Below are 10322 nucleotides of genomic sequence, written 5' to 3' on the forward strand. Positions count from 1 at the left end.
TCAAACTCTCCCATTTTATTTGGCAGCCTTGCTTACCCTCAACGTTAGTATCATTGCTTCTCTGCTTTTGAGGGTGCACTTTGCCTACATTCACTGATGTGTGGCTTGCTCTGCCATTCAGAACTTCTCTAAAACAGCCTTTGCACAAAAAGAATGCTTCTGGCATGACCTTAGCACCATCTCCAAACCAGGGACATTTGCACCACTGGAAATAGCCAAGCGATTGCTCTGTCGCTGTCAAATACATTCCCAAGTGAATCCCTATCCCCATCCCCCAGGAGGGGAAGGTTATTATTTTCAGTGACATTTTGGGCCAAGTACTAAGTAGCCACTGGAAAGGAAGTCTGCTCATCCCTGTCCTTATTCCTTACCTTTCCAAAGACCTCCCTCAGCTCTTTGTCACTGGTAAGAGCAGGACAGGTGGGATGATCCATCTCCTTGGCCCGGCTCAGTGGGAGGCCTGGTAATGGAAGCAAAGGTTCTTGTACATCTCTGGCAGACTTCAAGCCCCCCAAAATGCCATGCTGGGCAACAGGCCAGATAGGTTCCAGATTGCAGAGCTCCCATAAGACACTGAGATTGGGATTGAGAGCAGCAAGGGACATATGCCTAGACCCTCTCCCAAGGGATGGGCTACTGGCAGCAGCCATGACATTATTCTGTTGGCCAGCAGACTGAAACCTGCTGCATGATGACGGCCAGAGCCCCTGGATGCTGGAGAGCCTCTCTGTTTGATGATCCTCCTTGACAAGTGCTGCTTGTCAAGGATCAGGCACGGCAGGGAGGGAGGACAAGGCAGAAGGCATCTCCTCCCCCAGCCTCAGCCTGCAACACTGACACAGGCAGAGAGATCGGGAAGAGATTTGTCATCGTGAACCTGCCACAGGCGGCTTTGGGCTTGTGCTGTCAGAGGGTGACAAACTCAGACCCTGCATAGGCTGCATCCATTTGGCAGTCCATCCTGCATCCATTGGAAAATTTCAAAGGACTTTCTGTCATAGGAGGATTCCCTATTTCTGCCAGGGCAAAACCTGGCAATGTCCATGAATCTCCTTCAGACCTCAAAGGGCTCAGCTCAGAAACTGCCCCAAGGAAAGGTTTTCTCCTCCAAGGGCAGGAGGAAGGAGTTGGAAGGTTTCTCATTTCTTGCTAAATGCCTTCTTTTTCCCTACTGATGGTGACACTAGAAAGGCTGCAGGGACATAAAAGCCATGATCACGATGGAGAGGAATGTGTCCTTTTCCTGCACTGCATTTCCAGGGCCCCAAGGTACCACCCAACACTTCACACAGAAGGAATTTTCACTGCACCACCAGAGCACACTCCCAAGTGACTGGGGGACTGGGCTGCGGGACATTCCATTGAGCCCATCAAGGAATTGGAATTAATTTTAAAAACTTTTGAAAAGAATAGGTTTTAACCAAGTTTTCCAAATGTCATTTCTGAGTCAAGACAAGAATGGTCATTCTAGGACAGACATCTCCTGTACCTACCTGCATCTTCTGTGTTCTTGTCTTTGCTTCTGCTGCTGGATCTTGGCCTTGAGAAAATGGAGGACAAAAGAACACATGAGGAGGTAGAAAGAGGAGGGAGGGAATGGGTGTTGCATGAAAGAAGGCAAACCTGCTTAGCATGGTCACTCTGATGAAGGAGGAAATGCAACACATAAACCCAACAAAATGCAAAGCTGATTAACTGTCCTTAGGCTTTCTGTTGCTGCTGTCACACAGAGCTGGCCAACTCTGGCTGAAACACAGCAGTCATTCTTCAACTTGCATCTCAACTCCCAAACTCTGCTGCCTCTCCTTTTGGAGCCAAGTGGCTCCTCCAGCCTCTCTGAAGCTGCAAGAGCTGCTGAGCTGAGACACGAGTCTGTATGCAGGGCAGCTACTTTTGTACTGCTGTCGGAGCTTGACTTTGCCTTCTCGTGCCTTACCCTGGTGACAGCTTTGTGCTACATGTGTTCAGAGCACTGCTGTCTCCTGAGAATAATATTACACCTCCTGGCTCTTTCCAGAATCAAAAGGGTTTTTCCAACTCAGCTGCTAGGGAAGGATATTCAGATTGCACTTTAAAAGCTCTACTGAAGAGTTTCAATTGGAATGATACTGCTGTGACTCCGTCTTTATTGTTGCCATTGGCTTAAGATTGACAGCTACATTTTCTCACACATATACAAGCCAAGAACGTTCCATTGGGTACAGTCCTATGCCTCTTCTCTTGCACCTTGCCCTATTTGATTTTAAGCCCAGAACTAAATATTAAATATCAATCGGATTAGACTTCTATACCCCAAAATTTATAGGGGATCTCATTTCACAGTGGAGGCCCAGGCACAGTGATGGGATGTACGCCTGATGATTACAGAAGCAGCACCTGAATTTGCAGACACCTCTCCAATAGCCAGTATTTGCCCAAGCATATTCTCCTGGTTGCAGAAGTTGACAGTCAAGGATCACAGGATTCCAAGATCTGCATGATCCACACCCATGCAATACAGTTGCCAAACGACACCACAACCAACAGAGAGGGAATCAATAGCCAAGTGCAGCAGAGGACCCATCTTGAGGTGCTTTTAAACCCTGTCTCCTCTTCCCCACCACCACCTCTGCTCTTGGGGCGTTGGTGCTGGGTTTGACATCATGCTGGATCATCATGGATGGGCAAAATGGTGAATACACACAGGTTTGCCTACATACATCGGACAGCTGACAGTGCAAAAAACCTCATGAGCTGGGAAGAGTGAGGTGAACAGCACACTGGAGCAGCAGACACCTTGGCTTACCTCATCTCCCGGGACTCCTGGAAATCCAGCTGCAGAGAGCTTGGCAGGGACCCTGCCGCACTGCCCACAGGGGGACTTCCTGCCCTGCGTATAGGGGGGATCAAAGGCAGTCCCAATGACCCCTTCTTCATATCCCCACCGATGGAATACAGCATACTCTGGAAAGAGCAGAACACAGTGCTCAGATCAAGCATCCAGTCTGGCCCCCATTCCGGCCTCAAGACACTTAGCTATGCACTTGATTGGGACTTGGAAGGAAAGGTCAGACTTATGGAGCATCATGGACTAGGGCAGGGAAAGGTGACCTAGGAAAAGGAAGTGGGTGAGGAAGAGACCATGTCCCAGATTTGCCACATCTATCCTTCTGCTCAGTTCTCTGCAAGTGTGGCTGCATTCCTTCATACTTCCTATCAGGATGTTTTGGGTTGCCACTGCCTCCACTGGCCTTTTGGATGGCAGAGGAGTGGGTTTAAGATCACTATTCTCTCCTGCCCCTAAAGTGCTTAACAGCCAGGGCAGATCTCCAGCCAGTTCCCACAAAGCCATTCTGCAGCATGTCAAAACCTGCTTTTCTCAAGCCCCTCATTTCTTCTGCTGCTGCCCATCCCTCCTACAGTTCCCCAGCAGCTTTTGAGCCCAAATGCTGCTGAGCTCTCGGGATGCTCGCTGCTCTCCAGCTCCCACACATCCATCATCTCAGGCTCACTGGCATTTAGGAAGTTCAGCAGAGCTCCCTGCCCTGCTGCTCTTTGGAAAAGCTCTGCCTGCTTAAGTTCCTCCAGGGCCCCCATGCCATGGCCAGCAAGGGGGGTGGAGGCAGCGAGGGCAGATGCACACCCTTCCTTCATATCCCATCATTTCTGGCAGAGCTAAAGAGCCAAATCTGAATCTGTTCAAACTTCATTGAAAGGCTCAGTTCGTGTCAGAGATACACTGGGCCCTATCTCAGCAAGGCTGAAATCAAGTACTCAAGCTTTTGACTGGACTTTTTTTTCCAAAGTGGTTCTTCATCAGCCTCCTCCTGCACCTCACCGCAAACCCATAACAAGTGCAGGTCCTGGCCCTGCTGCAAAGGCAGTCGTGGGTCTGGGCTCTGGGCTGCTCTCCCCATGGCCACCTCCCACCACTTCCCTCTGGACAAAGCCATGCCAGAGCTCACAGCTGCCCAGAAGCTGATGAAGTCTAGAAATAGCAGCAGCGACAACTGTGCAGAGGGTGTGCTTCTCACAACTCAGAAGCTGAGACAACCTGAAAGTGACTTTGCTGGACTGCCTGTTCCAGCAAACGCCTTTTTCCTTCCAAATCAGACACAGCTGACAGAAAACACCACCAAGACATAGAGATGGTTCACAGATACCCATAGTTTACTAAATCTAGAAGGATAGCTTCTCCTGATTGGACAAATGTAGCAGCCGTGACTGCATGTTGGTGTTTTCTCAGCCATAAGACTGAAGAGGAACCACGACAGGGCCCAGAAACCATTCAAGGACCTCTCCTGCTATTGATCTACGCTGGGGATGTGAAGTCTGCACTACACATCCATTGCAAAGACAGTGTGAAGGGCAGTGTCCAGCTGAGCTTTTCCTCAACTCAGCTGCTTCCCTAGGATCACACCACAGGAAAAGGTCTCCAAGCTCAGCCTACAGCAAATAAACTGAAAATCTACTACACAGGTCTTAGCTTGGCCTTCTTACCTCATAACTTTTTCCTTCTGATCTCTGCTCTTGGTGTTTTCTACTCTCATCATCATAGCCAGTGACATTTTTCTTGTTCTCTTTCTCCACGCTGTACATTTCATTTGTGTTAGAAGCAGTAGAGCTCTTCCGGATGGGAGGCAACGGCTTGGTGGGAAGCAGCGAAGAGGGACATGGCCGGAAAGACTTGGAAAAAATGAACCTGTTCTCGCCTGCAAAATGGAAGAATTTTCACTGCACCACCAGAGCACACTCCCAGTGAGTGGGCTGCGGGAGAGTCCGCTGAGCCCATCAAGGAATTGAAATTAATTTAAAGAAATTTTGAAAAGCGTGGGCTTTAACCAAGCTTTCCAAATGTCACCTCTGAGTCCAGATTACAACAGTCATTTTAGGACAGACATCTCCTGTACCTACCTGCATCTTCTGTGTTCTTGTCTTTGCTTCTGCTGCTGGATCTTGGCCTTGAGAAAATGGAGCACAAAAGAACACATGAGGAGGTAGAAAGAGGAGGGAGGGAATGGGTGTTGCATGAAAGAAGGCAAATCTGCCTAGCATGGTCACTCTGATGAAGGAGGAAATGCAACACATAAACCCAACAAAAGGCAAAGCTGATTAACTGTCCTTAGGCTTTCTGTTGCTGCTGTCACACAGAGCTGGCCAACTCTGGCTGAAACACAGCAGTCATTCTTCAACTTGCATCACAACTCCCAAACTCTGCTGCCTCTCCTTTTGGAGCCAAGTGGCTCCTCCAGCCTCTCTGAAGCAACAAGAGCTGCTGAGCTGAGACACGAGTCTGTATGCAGGGCAGCTACTTTTGTACTGCTGTCGGAGCTTGACTTTGCCTTCTCGTGCCTTACCCTGGTGACAGCTTTGTGCTACATGTGTTCAGAGCACTGCGGTCTCCTTAGACTATTACACCTCCTTGTTTTCTCAAGAATAAGGATCAGATCAAAAGCCCTCGGGTATTGACATTACGCTACATCATTAGAGGTGGGCAAAATTTTGAATACACAGGCGTCCGCCTAAATACATGAGAGAGCTGACTGCAAAATAACACACGAGATGGGAAGAGTGAGGTGAATAGCACACTGGAGCAGCAGACACCTTGGCTTACCTCATTTGCTGGGACTCCTGGAAATCCAGCTGCAGAGAGCTTGGCAGGGTCCCCGCAGCACTGCCAAGAGAAGGACTTCCTGCCTTGAGTATAGGGGGGATCAAAGGCAGTCCCAATGACCCCTTCTTCATATCCCCACCGATGGAATACAGCAAGGAAGCCTGGAAAGAGCAGAACAAAGTGCTTGGATCAAGCATCCAGCCTTGTCCCCATTCTTGCCTCAAGACATTTAGATATGCCCTCAACTGGGACCTGGCAGGGAAAGTCAAACTGATGGTGGAGCTTGGACCAGGATGGGGAATGGAAAGGGAGGTGATGAGGGATAGACCATGTCCCAGATTTGCCACATCTCCCCTCGTGCTCAGTTTTCTGTAAGTGTGGCTGTATTCCCTGCAGGCATCCACATGTTGGGCATCAAAATGTTCTGGGTTGCCACTGCCTCCACTGGCCTTTTGGATGGCAGAGGAGTGCGTTCAGAATACAATTCTCTCCCTGCCCCTAAATGCCTAACCACCAGGGCGGATCTCCAGCCAATTCCCACAAAGCCATTCTGCAGCATGATGAAACCTGCTTTCCTCAAGCCCCTCCTTTCTTCTGCTGCTGCCCTTCCCTCCTACAGTTCCCCAGCAGCCTTTGAGCCCAAATGCTGCTGAGCTCTCGGGATGCTCGCTGCTCTCCAGCTCCCACACATCCATCATCTCAGGCTCACTGGCATTTAGGAAGTTCAGCAGAGCTCCCTGCCCTGTTGCTCTTTGGAAGAGCTCTGCCTGCTTAAGTTCTTCCAGGGCCCCCATGCCATGGCCAGCAAGGGGGGTGGAGGCAGCAGGGGCAGATGCACGCCCTTCCCTCATATCCCATCATTTCTGGCAAAGCAAAAGAGCCAAATCTGGACCTGTTTGAATTTCAGTGAACTTCAATTTCCTGGCATGGAAAAGGTCTCAGAGCTCTGTCTACAGCACATAATGTGAAAGTTTACCGCAAAGGATTTTTCTTGGTCTCCTTACCTTATGTCCTTTTCCCTCTGTTCTCAGCTCCTGTATTTTTACCCTGTACTCATCACAGCTGCTGCCATTTTTCCCATTCTCCTGCTCTCTGCTGCATGTTTGTTTTGGCATGGTGGAAGGAGAGCCCTTCTGGATGGGAGGCAACGGCTTGGAGGGAAGGAGCATAGAGGGATTTGCATGGGAAAACCTCTTGGCAAGGGGATAGCCAGTCAGGCCTGCAAAGCGGAGACACAAAACGTTACAGAGGCCGCAATGGAACCCTAAAGCAGCTTAAGCTACATGTTTCATGGGACACATTTCCTGGAAAGTTTGAAACAGTTGCACAGGGAAACATGCTCCTGCTGGCAGACACTTGGGGCAGGCCAGGGGAAAACCCTGACTCACTTCCACAGAGCTACCACAGGAACAGCCTGGCCTCTGGCTGTCCTGGGACAGCAGGGAGCCCAGAGCCCTGTGCCTTCCAGGAACGGCTCAGCTGCACATGCACCCTCCTGCTCCTCTCCCTACCCCACAGCTGAGCAGCCCTACAGCTCCACAGGGGAACTGGGAGCAGCAGAGCTCATTGCAGGGGGCACATGCTGGGCACAACCTCTCCCTGGGAATGTGCACAGGTTCGCCAGCCTGGCACCAGACCCCTCCTCCCACCAGAGATTGGCCTGGGCCCAGCTCCCCCCTCACCTCTGTGTGAGGCTGAGCCATGCCTAGAAGGGAAGAAGTGAGTTAGGTGAACTCCCACCTTTATCATCAACACATCTAATGGGTGTGCCACTCGAGGGGAATAATTTTTAATTACAGAGGAAATTTCTTTGGTTTTCCTTTTCATGGAACTAGCCTGGGTTTAATTCCTCTCAACACTATTGAGTTAGCAAGTCTGAAGGGAATGGTGGAAGGCTCCAATGATAAGAGGGTTAAAAAGATTCCTTCTTAATGCTGGCCTTCTGGGAATCCCCAGGAAAGACCCACACAGCTGTGACTTCTAGTTCTGCCAACCACAAAGACCGCTCAGCAAGCAGGCTGTGGCCACAGTCCCTGTCCTGGCTGACAGTATGAGTGATTTGGCTACTGTCAAAAAGGAGAAAGCAAAGTAAACTAATAGTAGAATTCTGTGATGCCGTGGGCATCTTTGCAGGATCATCTGTCCTGCCACCTACTTTGACACAGAGACAGCACTGGCCACCATGGACCAGTTTTCCCCAAAATCTTGTGGGATTTTTTTCCATTTGGCTTCAGCCTTTCAGCTCCTTTCTCTCCTCACCTTTTCCTTCAGAGGTCTTTCCTTTTCTGGCAAAATCCATCTTCGAACCCGTGCTTCTGCCTCGCAGAAGTATCTGGGTTTGAATTTGGGATCACTCTCAGCGTAGACAGCGACAGGAGCTTGGTACCCAGCCTTAGAGCAAGGTTGGGGATTCCAATCGCCAGCGCTCGGCACAGAGAGGCAGAGCCAGACGCGTCTCCTGCCACTCTGGCCGTGTCAACCACAACCGTCACAACCCCAGCGTTAGCTGCCCCTTTGTGATGCAATAACCTGTGGTTCTCTCGTTTCCATGGCTGCAAAACCCCACCCCAACTCCATCCCTTTCACTTCCCAAAGGCAGCCAGCCTTAAGCCCAGCCAGCCCAGGCCTGAGGGTTTCACACTGTCTAGGAAGTAGACCCTTTCCTAAGCTACTCTTCAATGGCCTTTTTTTCTGTAATTCCCACTCGGTTCTGGGTTGCAGCTTGTTGCTGAGGGATTTTGTTTATTTCTCTTCACATCAAACTAAGTGGTGGGACACAAACCATGGCACCAGGCAGTTTAAATAACAGAAGTTTTGCACTATCCCCAAAGAAGACCCCCGAATTCAGCTGGCCGAGAGCTGTAGGGAGCAAATTGACCATCCAAACATTCCACTTTTGCTCTGCTTCATTGTTCCAGTGGTTCATTCCCTGCTTGCTTTATTGCAGATACACCCAAACCCAACATAAACACGATCTGCCTCAAAACATTTCTGATCTTGGCAGTTGTTGACAATTCAAAATTTTCTTAATGGAAAAAAAGCAAAGGACGGGTCATTCTAAAATCCTCTCCAACAGAGCAGACAAATCTAATCCTGCTTGATTTGGCAGAACTAAGCCTGAGCCATGGGACTCGTGGGTCTGATCCCTTTTTCTCTATGCACAAACTTATTTCTTCAAGTCTCATCTCGCCCATCCATTCAAAGAAGCTTTGCACCCTGCATTAGATGTCCCCATATCATAACGCTGATATGATCAGTGTTTTTGTAGGGTGTAAATTGGCCATGCAAAGTTCTCCTTCCTTGGGGCAGGGGTTTATTCCTGCTTTCTTTCCTGCAGACACACTCAAACCCAACATTACAGCACATGCCTCAAGACAATTCTCAATTTGACTGCCCCTGAAAATTCAGAAGTATACTCCGAGTGTTTCCCTGTCCCCAGGGACAGGCTCCAAGGTCACGCCAGGGAGAAAAGACACTGTCCCTGCTTCACCTGCAGGGACAGTTCCATGGAGCTCTGTCACTGGGAGAAAGTCGATGCCGGATGAGCCACCACACTTTCATCTGCTGCTGGAACTACTCCGTGATAGCTCCTGTTCTTCCCAAGAGAGAACCCGGCACCACCTTGTAAAGCGTGTCATGGGGGGATTTTCCTCCGGCATTTTGGGTCTTTGTTCCGGTGGGGGGACAGTGAGGTCTGACCGTTGGAAAGCTAGAATTACTGGGGTTTTTTTCTTGCTTTTCAGGCATTCTGCTTGATAATAAACTGTTGGGGTTTTTTTCCACTTTCATCTATTAGTATTCATTTCCTATTGCTGGAAAGTGATTGTTGGAACACTTTAGAGGAGATGACTTATTGCAGATTGTCCTGTTGTAAGTTGTCTCAAACTGTGTGAGACAGATGGCTTCACACAGGAACATCCCCGAGGCTGCTGAAGGGATGGCACAGAAGAAGACAAACCTAGTATTTCTGAGGGAAATTCCTTGACACCAAACCAACCTGAGTCATCAAACAGTAGACCTGATGTTTCAAGACACGGGCCAAAGGGGAAACCTTTCAGTGTGTTTGGTCAAGGCCAGGTTATGATCAAGGCCAATGTGTGTCAGTGCACTTGGCTCCTTCTCTCCTCATTGTGTCCGGCACGCACAGGAGCCCAGAGCTCCTGCAGAAACCATCGCAGTATTGAGTGGGAGCAAACTTGTGTCCAGTCCTCACTTAGAGCTGTGGTATCCAGCACTGCACCTCATTGGAATGAGGAGCTGTTCAAGGTCTTTTAGGAAGAGCTAAGGAGGTTTGGCCTTCAGATCAGCACCTTCCCAGCTCTTGATTTGCTGCCCTGGGTAAGCTGCTGCTTGTGGCAACACTTGTTTCACAGCTGAAAACCTTCCTCTGCTGGCCAGCAGCCATTGCAGGAGCTTTTGCTAGTGACGTTGAATCTTTCAGATCTTCCTAAGGAAAGCTCAGGGCAGCACTTATCAAAAGAGCATTGCCTGGGTGCTGCTTTTAACAATAAATCTTTCCTCTGTGCTCCATGCCATGCACAGTAACTATTTGAGGAAGCAAATTTGCTGCTCCAGAAAGTCTTCCAAACAGTCAGTTAAACCATAACAGGACACAATTTTTTGAAGTGACACAATCCTCACTTTCATGCATTGTGCAGAAAAAGAGGAGCACTGCTTGAGAGCTGTGTGTCTAACCTAAGTGACCTTGCCACCAAGAACTTAGAAAAGA

Source organism: Anomalospiza imberbis, chromosome 3 (genome assembly GCF_031753505.1).
Source record: "Anomalospiza imberbis isolate Cuckoo-Finch-1a 21T00152 chromosome 3, ASM3175350v1, whole genome shotgun sequence".
In the NCBI taxonomy this organism is placed as follows: domain Eukaryota; kingdom Metazoa; phylum Chordata; class Aves; order Passeriformes; family Viduidae; genus Anomalospiza; species Anomalospiza imberbis.